General features: G+C 39.9%; 1 protein-coding gene across 2 annotated transcripts in view; it reads right to left on the bottom strand.

The window, feature by feature from the left end:
- The window catches only part of TAB3 (TGF-beta activated kinase 1 (MAP3K7) binding protein 3), a 101,503-nt gene that overhangs the window by 56,487 nt on the left and 27,792 nt on the right, over window positions 1-17,224 (bottom strand). The window contains exon 2 of one of the 2 annotated variants that reach the window (XM_030844436.2): window positions 5,326-5,449. The exons of the other annotated variant lie outside the window; for it this stretch is intronic. The gene's annotated coding sequence lies outside the window, so the exon portion shown is untranslated. The remainder of the gene's footprint in view (window positions 1-5,325; window positions 5,450-17,224) is intronic. 2 annotated transcript variants of the gene reach the window in all.

The raw sequence follows: 17,224 nt of genomic DNA, 5'->3' as shown, positions 1-17,224 counted from the left end.
TCTGAAAAGATGATTAATAGTAGACCTACTTTTCACAAGTAGGAATCTAAACTGATAAAAACTTACTCTCCTCAAGGGATTACGACAGCGATCTTAAAAGTGATTAGCACTCTGCTCTGTACAAACATTCACTCACGTAAGCACTAAATGATGTGGATAATCATTAAGTATTGTAAGTATTTCACAATATATAACATTCTCAAATAAATTTAACTTTCTGAGGATTATAAAATACTAAAATACTTTTTAAAAAGTTATTTCCTTTCTGCTCACTGGGAGGTTAAGCCAGCAGGTAGTTTACAAACAGAAAATATTCCGACCAATAAGATCAGCCTGTTTCTTAAAAAAGCAAAGTTTTACAGTAAAATACTACACTGTATTTTTGTATTTAATCCCATAGAATACAACTAAAATGACACATTGCCATATATGATCTCATATTAGATTTGAAAGTGATGCATATTAAAACATACAATCTATTCTTGCCCATATATATTAATGTATTCAACAACTATGCAAAATACATACAGACATTGTTATTTAACAATATTATAATGGGCTGCTACTTTTTATATAATATTAAAGTGATGAGTGATGACTTGACACCTTAAAACCAGCCAGAGCAAGTAGCACCTGAACTGTACTGGCTAGGCTAGGATGTGACCAAACTCCTGGGACACCCATGAAACACCCCCACTAAACCACAGATGGCCACAGCTGTGGACTGTGGAGCTGAGTAGGCAGTAACCCTAGATCAAGAAGAAATATTGAAGGTATAAACCCTACGAATGTCACACTGTTCGAAAGCCACATAAACCAGGAGATTTTGTAGCGTTGAGCCTTCGTTGCCTGTTAGCTTTGCGGGGACTCCTAATTTCTCAAGGCAGTACTGAGACTGGGGGCTGGGATGGTAATGCTTAGCAGTGGAATCACTCTAAGGCTTCCTCCAGTGGTGCAGCTACCCTCCTAATTCAGGAGTGTCAGCATAAGGCACAGTGGGATCTCTTCCTCAAAATGCAGGTGCTGGGATTTCTCTCAACAGAATTCCTCCTTCCAACCAGAGGAAGCTCCCCTAGAGCTCTGCTCTGATGCCATGATTCTCTACGCTCTAGAAAATGACCTCAACACCTAGTGCTTTGTTTCCACAGCCTTCTCTGAGCTCAGCAAATATTCAGGGCTGTTATGGCCCTGACTGTTTACCCCTGCCAAAACTTTAGCTCACTTTCTACAATAATAATCACAGGTTATAAACCAGTGTGGTCTCTGGGCCAAAATCAGCCCACCAATCTGTTTGGTTTGGCCTTGGCATATTAAAAAAAAAAAAAAGGTTGAGCCACACTTTAAAATAGGAAAATATGACATAAAAATTTGGATATCTAGCCTTTCTCTGAAAAATCAGATCTAGCAATAGTAGTCAACAACTAGCTGAAGCTGAAGCGCGGCTCACTTGTTTAGAAAGGACACATTCTCTCCAGCTTGCCTAGTCCCTACACTCCCTTGCGTGTCCCAGACACGGAGGCCTGGCCTTGCTCTATTCACTGACATATTTGCTGGGTCTGTGACACCTGAAATGTGTTCAACAGAGAGGTTTAAAGATAGTACCGTACATATTAGTCTAGTCTAGTGTGTCTCAACAGTATGCTATTGCTGTGGTAATTTGAGGCACAATAATTCAACATGCAAGCCTGCTCCATGTGTCACAAGGTGTTCAGCACCCTGGTCCCTCCTGTAAAATCCCAAGAGCACCCCCAAACGGCCCCAGGAGAGGCAACAGTATCTTAGGCTGACAACCACTGCTAGCATGTCAAATTTAGTGATGTGAGCATTTCCCAGATTTGAAGAAAAGTTAGCCTTATCTTGAGAGAAGTTTTAAGATAAAAAAACTAAAGGAATCATTCATTTTTCTGACTGGTCTGGTCCAAGTAGTAACTGTTGAACAGAAACATATACACTAGTATAAAACTTTGAACCTTCATCCATTTTCTTGTTGAGGGGAGGTTTTGATTTTAGAGCACACTTACTTTTTAATTTTTTTATTTTTTGGCGGTATGCGGGCCTCTCACTGCTGTGGCCTCTCCCATTGCGGAGCACAGGCTCCGGACGTGCAGGCTCAGCGGCCATGGCTCATGGGCCCAGCCGCTCCGCAGCACATGGGATCCTCCCGGACCGGGGCACGAACCCGCATCCCCTGCATCGGCAGGCGGATCCTCAACCACTGCGCCACCAGGGAAACCCCTAGAGCATACTTATTGAGCCATATCTATGTACCAGGCACTGTGCTAAGTGCTTTATCTCATATAATCCCCATTATCATCCCATGGGAGAGGTAATATCATCATTCACATTTTACAAATGAGGAAATGCAAGGCTCAGAAAGGGTAAATAATTTGCCTGTGGTGACAAAGTTAACAAGCAGAAAGCTAAAACATAAACTTGAAGTCTATGCTTTAGCCATTATTCTCCTGTACTATAGGCTACATGGTAAGATTTTGATGATGTCATAACTCTTAAAGACACTGTAAAGTTTAAACCAAAACTTGCTTTTAAAAAAGAAGAGTTTCGGGCTTCCCTGGTGGCGCAGTGGTTGAGAGTCCGCCTGCCGATGCAGGGGACACGGGTTCGTGCCCTGGTCTGGGAAGATCCCACATGCTGCGGAGCGGCTAGGCCCGTGAGCCATGGCCGCTGGGCCTGCGCGTCCGGAGTCTGTGCTCCGCGACGGGAGAGGCCACAACAGTGAGAGGCCCGCGTACCACAAAAAAAAATAAAAATGAAAAAGAAGAGTTTCTGCACCAGACTGTGAATTCTTCAAGGTAAATAGCAACAAGGAGTGACTGATATTGGAGCATAACAAATGATCTTTTACTGGAGGGGTAAAAATTCCAATTTCAGAATTTTTCACACATATATGTAAAGATTGTACCAAACAACAAGTGAGAAATAGGAATATGATAGTTATTATTTCCCTTAAGTTAGAGCCTTCCAAATAATTTCTAAAACTATCATCCTACAGGATTTTCATTACAGTAGAAACCATTTTGAAATAGTCACATATTCACTTCATCTATCTCATATTCTGTTATATTCTCAAAAGAGACTATGGACCAAAATAATATTCATATTAAAACACTCATCAAAGGAATTTTCAAGTTAAGTATAACCTCCCACCGGAAACAAACAGAAGCATATTCAGATAAAATTTAAGCGTAATGCCCCTCCCCACAAGTGAGCATCTATTTGCCAGCTGCTACCTATACAGGACGCACCACACCATACAGGGCCACTCCCTGCCTTCCCCCACCAACCTCCCCAACAAAAATAAAGGTACTTGGGGGCTTCCCTGGTGGCGCAGTGGTTGAGAGTCCGCCTGCCGATGCAGGGGACGCAGGTTCGTGCCCCAGTCCAGGAGGATCCCACATGCCGCGGAGCAACTAAGCCCGTGAGCCATGGCCGCTGAGCCTGCGCGTCCGGAGCCTGTGCTCCGCATCGAGAGAGGCCACAACAGTGAGAGGCCCACGTACCACAAAAAAAAAAAAAAAAAAAAAAAAGAAGAAGGTACTTGGGATCTCCTCCCAATTCCGAGGTTGGTAACAAAGAGGTAGGATATTAAAAGATAAACAAAGCTGAACAACCTTATATAGCGGTAACTGAGAAAAGAAATGGGAACGCCTTGATTCTTACTTATTAGAAATATTTTGTTCAATTAAGAATGAATTGGTGGTGGGAGAAAAAATGGTATCTAGGTTAGAGAAATCAAAGGTTTCCTTTAGAAAGTGACTTTAAAAATATCTCAAGAACATTCTAGAAAAGGCAAAATTATAGAGACAGTAAAAAGATCAACGGTTGCCAGAGGTTTGTGGGGAGGAAGGGAGGGTTCATAGGTGAAGCACAGGAGATTTTTAGGGCAGTGAAATTATTCTGTATGATACTGTAATGGTAGATACATGACATTATGCACTTGTCAAAACCCACAGAACTTTATAATACAAAGAATGAACCTTAAAGTATGCAAATTTTAAAAAATCCTTTAGAAAGTCAGGGGGTCCCAGGAAGGAATGGAGACCATATAACAGAATCTAACTGTATTACAAATGTATGAAACAGTATCACTGCAGGGGATGGGGGGAAAGGTGCTGACTGAAAGAACTTTGGAAATGAGTGGAGCCTGTAAGACTAAAGGTAAAAGGAACTGTACATAAGCATTGTATTCTAGCTGATAAAGCTGTTTCCCATGGGGGTACAGGTTAACAATTCTGATATTGTTACCCATCAGGGTATCAGGTTAACAAAACTGATATACAACTATACATGTACACTGGGACTGAACAATTAAGTAAATGGATGGTGAATGGTGGGAGCCAGATTTCTCACTGTCGGAGTGGGAGGTTACAGAAAAGCAAGGGGAGGAGGCTAGAATGACCTATGTAGTAATGGATTAGAGCTGGAGACATCAATATGAACTCATGTTTACCTTAATACTGATATATATACAGAAATGAATGCATAGAAATACTTATAAATATGCATAAATATACAGGTAATATATACACAGGATTTCAGCTAAGAAGGCCTAGAAACAGCAAAACTCTAGTAGCAACAAGCACACCTAGCACCCAGATCTTGATTTTCAATAGCATTCTCTAATAAAAGAAATCTGGACTTTGTGGAGAAACTGCTGATTCTAGAACTGGGATAGGGGATATACAGGATGAGCCTGGAGAATCTTGTAGTACCAGAAAATAAGGAAGTGTCCGAAAAAAAAACAAAAAACACCCCATGACGATGGGGGCATGTCAGAGTGACACAGAAGCCAACCAAAAGAGCTCCCAATGGCCAAAACAGCAAAAATTTGAGCAACAAAATAAATAAGGTAGTATTGGATTATGACCCAAAATATAAAACAAATATCTGTAAGCCCATACTGACATAAAGAAATGACTGAATAAATAAATAAATAAATGGGGGAGAAGAGACAATCTCCCATGGAGAATTCCCAGTAACTTACGTAGAAGAGCCTCAAGGAGATGGAGCAAAACTTCCCACTCCTTAAGTGTGGACTACACTTAGTGACTTATTTCCAAACAACACAGCATGGAACAAAGTTTTTACAAAAAATAAAAAAGTAACTTCACAGTGGAGAAACTTGACAAACATTTTCAGCCAGGTGACCAGAGTCAACATTAATAGTGATAAATAATTGTACCCTTGATATAATGGAATGAGAATGGCACTTTACCTCTGTGGTCTTCCTCCTAAAAACCCATAACCCCAGTCTAACCATGAGAAAAACATCAGATAAATCCAATTGAGGGACATTCTACAAAATACCTGATCAAATTCTCCTCAAAACTGCCAAGGTCATCAAAACAAGGGAAGTCTGAGAAACTGTCACAGTCAAGAGGAGCCTAAGGAGACGTGACGATTAACTGTAATACAGGGCCCTGGTGGGATCCTGAAAGAGAAAAAATACATTAGGTAAAAACTAAGGAAATCTGCATAAAGTATAGACTTTAGTTAATAACACTTTTAATATTGGCTAGTTGTAACAAATATACCATGCTAATGTAAGCTGTTAATAATAAAGGAAACTGGGTGCAGGGTATAAAGGAACTGTCTGTATCATCTTCTCAATTTTTCTGAAAAACTAAAACTGTTCCAAAAAAATAAAGTCTATTTTTTTAAAAATTAAAAAATTACCCTGGCACTGGACTCTTACTCACATCTCCAGCTCTCAAAGCACCTTCTTTTCAGTAGACTTGAAATCTGACAAAATGAGGAGCTAAGTTATCCTTTTATTAACTTCTTAACTCAATACAGAAAAATGACAAAAACTCATAGACTTCTGGTGACTTAAAGTAACAACAGACAGGATGCTAGGCCACACTTTTAGGGCAAGCAGTTCCTTCCCAAGTATCATCACAAACGGAACCTTCTTTTCCTTTAGGTCACAAATATCTTCTACAGTAATTAAATTCTCCATTTGTCTTTCTGAGAGCACTTCAGAAAGACAAAAAGATAGTCCACTGCCTGTTTTCTTAAGGCTTTTGTAGCACACCTGGCTGTGACTTACCATCATGAGCCCCCCATTCTATCTAGAGAAGAAAGGATGAAGCCCAGAACTATCAAGCATCTATAAAATTTTCAATTGCATAGCCAAAATAGTATACAACTTTTAAAAAACTGCTACTTTAAGGGGAAAAAAAAGCCCTTACTGGCTTATTTTGACAGATGAGCATTCTCTCTCTCCATCATTTAGAAACTATCTTCGTTCTCGGTAAACCTAATAATTCAATGTTAACCTTATCATTTTAGGGCAAATACTGGCTTGTATCAGAGCCATGATGCATATAAGTTTCTAATTAATCTACTGACTCAACCTCATTTTATAACCACAGTAGAGCTAAAATAACATAGCCTGTTTATAATGTATTTTTTTAGCACTTTACTATACTTTTTCTTACTTTTTAACTTCTTAGTTACTTTATCTTAAACAGTACCTGAAAAATGAACTTCAAGTATGAGCAAGAAGTACTTGCACCTATACGAAGGCTGTTTTCTACCACGTGAAACAGCCTTTTCTGATCTCTGATGTGACAACGCAAAATCCACCCCACATTCACCCCACATTCTCCCCATCAACTTGAATCAGTTTTCTCTCCTTCCTAAATGCCTACAAAAGTTATTGTCTGTTTGTTACCACCAGCACTTGAAATAATGTTTACCAACTTTTTATTTTCCTCTAGGTTTTATAACTGTAAACCTTGAGAATGAAAACCAAACATGTTCTTTTTTTATTTATTATTATTTTTAACATCTATATTGGAGTACAATGGTGTGTTAGTTTCTGCTTTACAACAAAGTGAATCAGTTATACATATACATATGTTCCCATATCTCTTCCCTCTTGCGTCTCCCTCCCTCCCACCCTCCCTATCCCACCCCTCTAGGCGGTCACAAAGCACAGAGCTGATCTCCCCGTGCTATGCGGCTGCTTCCCACTAGCTAGCTATTTTACATTTGGTAGTGTATATATGTCCATGCCACTCTCTCGCTTTGTCACAGCTTACCCTTCCCCCTTCCCATATCCTCAAGTCCATTCTCTAGTAGGTCTGTGTCTTTATTCCTGTCTTACCCCTAGGTTCTTCGTGACATTTTTTTTCTTAAATTCCACATATATGTGTTAGCATACGGTTTTTGTCTGTCTCTTTCTGACTTACTTCACTCTGTATGACAGACTCTAGGTCCATCCACTTCATTACAAATAGCTCAATTTCGTTTCTTTTTATGGCTGAGTAATATTCCATTGTATATATGTGCCACATCTTCTTTATCCATTCATCCGATGATGGAAACTTAGGTTGTTTCCACCTCCGGGCTATTGTAAATAGAGCTGCAATGAACATTTTGGTACATGACTCTTTTTGAATTATGGTTTTCTCAGGGTATATGCCCAGTAGTGGGATTGCTGGGTCATATGGTAGTTCTATTTGTAGTTTTTTAAGGAACCTCCAAACTGTTCTCCATAGTGGCTGTACCAATTCACATTCCCACCAGCAGTGCAAGAGTGTTCCCTTTTCTCCACACCCTCTCCAGCATTTATTGTTTGTAGATTTTTTGATGATGGCCATTTTGACTAGTGTGAGGTGACACCTCATAAGACCTAAATGTAAGGACAGAAACTATCAAACTCTTAGAGGAAAACATAGGCAGAACACTCTATGACATACATCACAGCAATATCCTTTTTGACCCACCTCCTAGAGAAATGGAAATAAAAACAAAAATAAACAAATGGGACCTAATGAAACTTCAAAGCTTTTGCACAGCAAAGGAAACCATAAACAAGACCAAAAGACAACCCTCAGAATGGGAGAAAATATTTGCAAATGAAGCAACTGACAAAGGATTAATCTCCAAAATTTACAAGCAGCTCATGCAGCTCAATAACAAAAAAACAAAGAACCCAATCCAAAAATGGGCAGAAGACCTAAATAGACATTTTTCCAAAGAAGATATACAGACTGCCAACAAACACATGAAAGAATGCTCAACATCATTAAGCATTAGAGAAATGCAAATCAAAACTACAATGAGATATCATCTCACACCAGTCAGAATGGCCATCATCAAAAAAATCTGCAAACAATAAATGCTGGAGAGGGTGTGGAGAAAAGGGAACACTCTTGCACTGCTGGTGGGAATGTGAATTGGTACAGCCACTATGGAGAACAGTATGGAGGTTCCTTAAAAAACTGCAAATAGAACTACCATACGACCCAGCAATCCCATTACTGGGCATATACCCTGAGAAAACCATAATTCAAAAAGAGTCATGTACCAAAATGTTCATTGCAGCTCTATTTACAATAGCCAGGAGGTGGAAACAACCTAAGTTTCCATCATCGGATGAATGGATAAAGAAGATGTGGCACATATATACAATGGAATATTACTCAGCCATAAAAAGAAACGAAATTGAGCTATTTGTAATGAAGTGGATGGACCTAGAGTCTGTCATACAGAGTGAAGTAAGTCAGAAAGAGAAAGACAAATACCATATGCTAACACATATATATGGAATTTTAGAAAAAAAATGTCATGTAGAACCTAGGGGTAGGATGGGAATAGACACAGACCTACTAGAGAATGGACTTGAGGATATGGGAAGGGGGAAGGGTAAGGTGTGACAAAGTGAGAGTGGCATGGATATATATACACTACCAAACGTAAAATAGCTAGCTAGTGGGAAGCAGCCGCATAGCACAGGGAGATCAGCTCTGTGCTTTGTGACCGCCTAGAGGGGTGGGATAGGGAGGGTGGGATGGATGGAGACGCAAGAGGGAAGAGATATGGGAACATATGTATATGTATAACTGATTCACTTTGTTATAAAGCAGAAACTAACACACCATTGTAAAGGAATTATACTCCAATAAAGATGTAAAAAAAATCGAATGGTTTTGATTACAAAACTGTGCTAAGACCCTTTAAGGGCCATACGTCCTTAAATTTAAATGACTCTATACTGCGTCTATACAGAATCTTTATTGAGTCTAATTTATTCTCTGGGAAAGTAAAAGAACGTTTGAAATTTCCACACCCCAAGTGAGCACCACACCTTCAGTACAAATCCCAACAGTGAAGGGGGTATATTTTTTTTCCTTTGTATTCCTTTCCTTTCCCCACCATCCACCGCCCCCTCGCCCCCCGCCGCTGTACCTTCTCAGGAGAACTTGAACTGCTCACTCAGGACTGGGAGGCCCTCCCCATAACCCAATCCACAAAATCACTAATCTACCACTCAAGAATAACTTTAACTTCCTCAAGAAGGAAAAAAAAATACTTTACTATAGGCCTTAGTGAAATAATCTAAAGAGTCTTACTAGCTAAAAAAGAAAGCAGAGTCTTCTTTCCCCAGTAGAGGGTATTAACTACTCAAGAACTAACTAGATATTTTAGGTTAACCAACTAGCCTTAGTGAATGAGGAAAAAGTTCTTCCAGAGAGAAAAGTTTCAGCTAATTTGGCAATTTTTAATTTAATAACTAATCCATGCAATTGTAATCAATGAATAATAAAAGCATTAGGGTGAAAAGTGGGGCTTTATGAAGGGATCAGGCTGTCAACACCTGACCTCTCGCACAAATCAAACAAACCAACTACAAAAGAAATTTTTTTAGACAACTGGGAGAACTTGACCATGGACTAGTAAGTATTGTATACACAATTAAGGAATCATTACCAGGTGTGCTGTACATGACAATGCATTGTGGTTATGTAAGAAAATGTGTTGTTTTAGATACATGTTATTTAGGGATGAAATAATGTCTTGGATATGCCATAAATTCTCAGCAAAAAAAAAAGCTATAGGGGGAAGATGAAAGAAGTATGGAGAAATGTTGATGTCTGCAGCATAGAGGATCACTGAACTTTTTATTTGTGTACATTTGGAAATGTTCACAAATAAAAATTTAAAAATAAAAACAATCAACGAGGAGTCACGACAGAGTCCTTTAAGGAGAAAAAACCCAATGTATTCAAAATAATACTTAAAAGCTGATGATTTTCATTCTTTTGTACAGAGATCAGAGAAAAAGAAGCTAAAGATATAAAACTACTGAGAAGGTTCTTAAGGCAGTCCAGAGGTAAAATCCTTAAAGAGCCAAAACCATTATATTTAAACGTCAATTAACATTAACTAATATTATGATTAATAATATTAATTAGTAATTATAATTATCAGCATAACTTATAATTAACTATAATATTAAATATAAACTTAAATATTTACTGAATCTTATTATATGCAAGGCCCTGCAATAAGTGATAAAGCAGGGATTCCCTGGTGGTGCAGCGGTTAAGAATCCACCTGCCAATGCAGGGGATATGGGTTCGAACCCAGGTCAGGGAAGATCCCACATGCTACAGAGCAACTAAGTCCGTGCGCCGCAACTACTGAGCCTGTGCTCTAGAGCCCATGAGCTTCAACTACTGAGGCCCACACACCTAGAGGCCGTGCTCCGCAACGAGAAGCCACTGCAATGAGAAGCCCGCACGCTGCAATGAAGAGTAGCCCCTGCTCGCCACAACTAGAGAAAGCCCGCACACAGCAACAAAGACCCAACTCAGCCAAAAATAAATAATAATTTAAAAATTTATTTTAAAAAATAAGTGATAAAGCAAAAGGGTGAAGCCGATGCCCTGTCTTTTTTTTTTTTTTTAATTGCCCATGCCCTGTCTTAAAGCTTACTCTTGAGCTGGTGAAAAAGAACATATGTACTCTGTACCCTGATAACAAAAAGAGTTCAGAGAAGGGAAAGATGAGTTCATGTAAATCAAGTTTACTGAAGAAAAATAATCGAAGTGGACAACAGAAATGATGCAGGATTAAAAGAGAAGGAAAAGGGAAAAGTGCAAAGGTTTGAAACAGGACATTCAAACGGTACTGGTACCACTCACAATTCTACCAACATTATTATTTATTTATTTTTGCGGTACCCGGGCCTCTCACTACTGTGGCCTCTCCCGTTGCGGAGCACAGGCTCCGGATGTGTATGCTCAGCAGCCATGGCTCGCGGGGCCAGCCGCTCCGCGGCATGTGGGATCCTCCCGGACCGGGGCACGAACCCGTGTCCCCTGCATCGGCAGGTGGACTCTCAACCACTGCGCCACCAGGGAAGCCCTTCTACCAACATTTTAAAGCATGACAGTTTTGTGAGTGAGACTGAGAGAAAACTGATGAATCAACTTCCAAGAAAAGAATCCTTGGACAGGGACAAAATAAAAAAAACAAACCACACACAGACACAATAGTTCTCAAGAGAAAATGGAATATTACTAAATTTGAGGAGGTGGCATCCTCATACCCTTAAATAAGTAGTAACTGAACACTATGTAATTGAACATGCTCCAAGCAAACAAGGGCATTTGACATCCACATTCCTAACGTAAGAAAACTGTTCAATGTTTTCATTACAAGGATTTTGAAAATGAGATGTGAGTACCATTCAGAAGCAGAAGCACCACCAGACATATAGAAGCACTGACTCTACTGCTAGGAAAAGGGTCTGAGGCAGAAAAGCTTTTTGCTCTCCTTAAGATTCAAAGGATCAGAGCAAACGAGATTTTGGCTAGGATCTTATAAAGAGCGATTAGGAAAGAAAGGAAGGCTTACAGAAGATACCCAGTAAGGAAGTTAGACAGTTTGAGTCTAACCATAAGAGTGACAAGAAAGATGGCAAGTGCACTGGAAAAAAAAGAGGCATCTTTCTTAGAATCAGAAAAATTGAGGCATGTGTAAAGAGAAGGAAAGGGACTGACTATACATGTGGGGTGAGAAAAGACTAGTGACAAAGCAAGCTTTCCAACAGGGCAGAGGAGTTGGCAAATTCCAGGGCTGGTGTGACCATATTCTAGAAATGGGGTGGGCTGAGAGGCAGTGAGGATGGGATATGAAGGAGTAATATCACAATTGTCTCAATCTTCAGGACATGAGTCATGAGGTCATTATATTACATGGTGTACAGAAAGAAGAGAGCATAACATGACAAAACTGGGAAGTCAGTGAGCATCTACAGGCAAGCATTAACAGGCCACAACAGCTGAAATAAAACACTATAATAATCATAGATGACATAAGCCACTCACCAGATGTGGAGCCACAGACAAGTTACTTAACCTCTCTTAGGCCCTGTTTCCAAATCCTTTGCTTAATACCACACCTCACAAGATGTAGGAATTAATTTATGCAGAAGGAAAATGTTTGTAACTTGTAAAGCACCATATTCATTCAAGAGGATGCTCGAGAGCTTTCATAATACAGCAAACAAGAAGCTCAGCAGAACTGCCTCCTTTTTTTCTATTTCACAAAGACATATATTATGTCTACAAATATGTACACTAAAACAGAAGTCATGACACTTATAGTATAACTAGGAAAACATTCTTTTCTATGAAAGGAAAAAAACTTAGTTGATATTGTACATCCCAATTTCAATAGTAATTAAGAGGGATTTCATGTTCTTAAAGTCATTCCAGAGACTTATTTTTAACTGAAACTTAAATACAATAAACCTGTCCACTGTCAAGGACTAGAAACTGCCCTAGGTGGAAGAGACTAAAATCCTGAATCCTGAATAATCAGGTAACAACTTATTTATACTTTCACACACACACACACAATGTAACCTTTTAATGAAAATGTGCAGTTATCCAAGTGAGTACAGCTACATCAAACAAAATTTAAAGAGAACTAGGGGCTGAGTCTGATCTAGAAAACAAGACAAAATCATGTTCTGCCATAAAGAGCTAATGGGAAGACTCCTTCTCTTGGTTATGGCATATTAGGTAATTTGAACCAATCTTTCCTTTTTTTTTTTGCAGTACGTGAGCCTCTCACTGTTGTGGCCTCTCCCGTTGCGGAGCACAGGCTCCAGGCGTGCAGGCCCAGTGTCCATAGCTCGCGGGCCCAGCTGCTCCACGGCATGTGGGATCTTCCCGGACCAGGGCACAAACCAGTGTCCCCTGCATCGGCAGGCGGACTCTCAACCACTGCGCCACCAGGGAAGCCCAAACCAATCTTTCCACTGAAGACAAATAATAAAGTTGGACAAAATGTAAGAAATGACTTTCTTAAAGGATCAAAGAACCAACAGGATAGTGCTTTCAGATACATTAAAGGACTGGAATTCAGAGAGGTGAGCACAACAATCCAGAAGAAACCAGAAGTTAAACTGTATCTGACAGATGGGTAGGCTCAGAGAGACAAAAGGAAAATCCTCTTCGCTACCCTCATGTTAGGAACCTAAAGGGCTGCACCTTAGAAATATGGGTGAACCGGAAATTGAACAGTCCATAAATTGAAAGCAATTTAGCCTTGAGTCATCCAGTTGGCCCAGAGAAATCTCAAAAGCTGAGATTTGACTAAGTAATCCTAGATTCCCTCAAGCAGATGCCACCCCCCGCCCCCCCAAAAAATCCTTCCTGTAAGATATCATCCTGGTCTCAAATGATTTCTCAAGTAATTTTTCAAATCCAATGCCCAGCAAACAATTAAAGACAACTGGGCACATGGGAAAACAACAGACATAAGATCAAAAGCCACAGAAATATAAAACAATAAACACTCACAGAGACTCCAAATATTGGAATTACGAAACACACACTTTGGTTCAAGGAAATGGAAGCCAAACTGAAAAGTCTCACCAATGAACTAGAAACTATAAAAAGTGATATACCAGATTTTTATAAGAAGCAAACAAATTTTGTTACTGAAAAATACAAAAACTGAAGTTAATCATCCAATGAACAGGTTTAACAGCCAATGGACACAGTTGAGACACTGAATCAGAGACAAGTCAGTGGAAAAAAAGCTCAGAATAAATACATGATAAGCAATATGGGGATATGGTGTGAAGGTATAACATCCGACACAGTTAATTGGAATTCCAGAAGGAAAGGAAAGACAGTATAGAGTAGAAGCAAAACTTGAATGGCTGAAAATTTCCAAAAATGATTTTAAAATGTCAAACCACAAATTTAAGGATGTCAATGAATTCCTAGCTGAAAATCAGCAGACAAAGAAAAAGTTAAAAGCATCCCGAGGGGGAAAAAGATTACTTTCAAAGAAGCAACAGTTACATGGATAGCTTAATTCTCAACAACAAAAATGGAAGCTAAAAGACATATGTAATGGAATCCCTAAGTAGCAGAAAGAAAAACAACTGCCAACCAAGTATTCCACTGCAGAGAAAACACCCATCAAGAATGAAAATTAAGAAGGCGGAGACACAATGGTGCAGTAGAAGAAAGTGAGCTGACCTTTTCTTACGAAAACACCAAAATCACAATTAACTGCTGAATGACCATTGACAAAAAAAATGCTGGAACCTCCCAAAAAAAGATATACTACATCCAAAGACAAAGAAGAAGTCACAGTGAGATGGTAGGAGGGGCACAATCACAATAAAATCAAATCCCATACCCGCTGGGTGGGTGACCCACAAATTGGAGAATAATTATACCACAGAACCTCTCCTGCAGGAGTGAAAGTTTTGAGCCCCACGTCAGGCTCCCCAGGCTGAGAGTCTGGCAACGGGAGGAGGAGGCCCGAGAGAATCTAGCAGTGAAGGCCAATGGGGTTTGATTGCAGGAATTCCACAGGACTGGGGGAAACAGAAACTCCACTCTCAGAGGGGGAACACAAGGTCTCGTGTGCACAAGGAACCAGGGAAAAAAAACAGTGACCTCATAAGAGCCTGGGCCAGACCTTCCTGCTGGTATTACAGGGCCTCCTGCAGAGGTGTGGGGCTGCTGTGGCTCAATGCAGGGACAAAGACACTGGCGGCAGTAGTTCTGGGGAGTACTCATTGGCATGTGCCCTCCTGGAGGCTGCCATCTTCTCACCAAGACCTGGCCCCACGCAACAGCCTATAGGCTCCAGTGCTTAGATGCCTCAGACCAAGCAACCAAGAGGGCAGGAACACAGTCCCACCCATCAGCAGACAGGCTGCTTAAAGTCTTCCTGAGCCCACAGCTGCCCCATAAGCACAACCCCTGACATGGCCCTGCCCACTAGACGGACAAGACCCGGCTGCACCCACCAATGGGCAGGAACCAGTTGCTCCCACCAGGAAGCCTGCACAAGCCTCTGAGACAGGCTCATCCACCAGGGGGCAAACAGCAGAAGCAAGAACTACAACTCTGCAGCCTGCGGAATGCAAACAGTAATCACAGAAAGTAAGACAAAATGAGACAGTAGATGAATCTGTCCCAGGTGTTAGAACAAGATAAAACTCCAGAAGAACAACTAAGTGAAGTGGAGACAGGCAATCGACCCAAAAAAGAATTCAGAGTAATGATAGTAAAGATGATCCAAGATCTCAGGAAAAGAATGGAGGAACAGACCGAGAAGATACAAGAAATGTTTGACAAAGACCTAGAAGAACTAAAGAACAAACAAACAGATTAATAATACAACAACTGAAATAAAAAGTACACTAGAGGAATCCAATATCACAATAAGTTAGGCAGAAAAAAGGATAAGTGAGCTGGAAGACAGAATGGTGGAAATCACTACTACAGAATACGATAAAGAAAAAAGAATGAAAAGAAATGAAGACAGTCTAAGAGACCTCTGTGGAAACATTAAATGCAACAACAATCACATTAGAGGAGTCCCAGAAGGAGAAAAAAGAGATAAAGGACCTGAGAAAATATCTGAAGAGATGATAGCTGAAAACTTCCCTATCTTGGGAAAGGAAACAGTCACCCAAGTCCAGGAAGCACAGAAAGTCCCAGGCAGGATAAACCCGAGGAGGAACATGCAGAGACACATAATAATCAAATTGAGAAAAATTAAAAACAAAGAAAAAATATTAAAAGCAAAAGGGAAAAGCAACAAATAATATACAAGGGAACTCCCGTAAGATTTTCAGCTGATTTCTCAGCAGAAACTCTGCAGGCCAGAAGGGAGTGACACAGTATATTTAAAGTGATGAAAAGGAAAAACCTACAACCAAGAATACCCAACAATGCTCTCATTGAGATTCAACAAAAAAATCAAAAGCTTTACAGACAACGAAAAGCTAAGAGAATTCAACACCACCAGACCAACTTTGCAACAAATACTAAAGTAACTTCTCTAGGCAGAAAAGAAAAGGCCACAACTACAAACAAGTATATACAAATGAGAAAGCTCACTGGTAAAGGCAAACATACAGTAAAGGTAGGAAAGCATCTACACACAAATATGTTATCAAAACCGGCAATGGTGAGGAGAGCACAAATGCAGGAAACGGGAAATAACGTTTCAAATTAAGAGACCAGCAGCTTAAAACAATCTTGTTTATATATACAGACTGCTATAGCAAAACTTCATGGGAACCGCAAACCAAAAATCTATAAGAAATATACACACAAAAGAGAAAAAGCAAGGAATTCCCTGGCGGTCCAGTGGTTAAGGTTCTGTATTCCCACTGCAGGGAGCACAGGTTCAATCCCACATACTGTGTGGCGTGACCAAAAAAAAAGGAGACAGAGACAGAGAGCTATCCAAACACAACACTAAACAACGATCAGAGCAGAAATGAATTAAACAGAGATGAAGAAAAAAACAGAAAAGATCAATGAAACTAAAAGTTGGTTCTTGGAAAAGATAAACAAAATTGATAGACTTTTAGCCAGACTCATCAAGAAAAACAGGGAAAGGGCTCAAATCAATAAAATTAGAAATGAAAAAGGAGAAGGTACAACAGACACCACAGAAATACAAAGGATCATAAGAGACTACTACAAACAACTATATGCTAATAAAATAGACAACCTAGAAGAAATAGACAAATTTTTAGAAAAGTACAATCACCCAAGACTGAACCAGAAAGAAATAGTAAATATGGACAGTCCAATCACAAGTACTGAAATTGAAACTGTGATTTAAAAACTCCCAACAAACAAAAGCCCAGGACCACATGGCTTCACAGGCAAAATCTATCAAACATTTAGAGAAGAGTTAACGCCTATCCTTCTGAAACTTCTACAAAAATTGCAGAGGGAAGAACACTCCCAAACTCATTCTATGAGGCCATCATCACCCTGATACCAAAACTAGACATAAATAATACAAAAAAAGAAAATTACAGGCCAATATCACTAACGAACACAGACATAAAAATCCTTAACAGGGCTTCCCTGGTGGTGCAGTGGTTGAGAGTTCGCCTGCCAATGCAGAG

The sequence above is a fragment of the Globicephala melas genome, chromosome X (assembly GCF_963455315.2).
Source record: "Globicephala melas chromosome X, mGloMel1.2, whole genome shotgun sequence".
Lineage (NCBI taxonomy): Eukaryota > Metazoa > Chordata > Mammalia > Artiodactyla > Delphinidae > Globicephala > Globicephala melas.
Note: the sequence above shows the minus strand (reverse complement) of the source record. Positions and strands in the feature narration are given on the sequence as shown.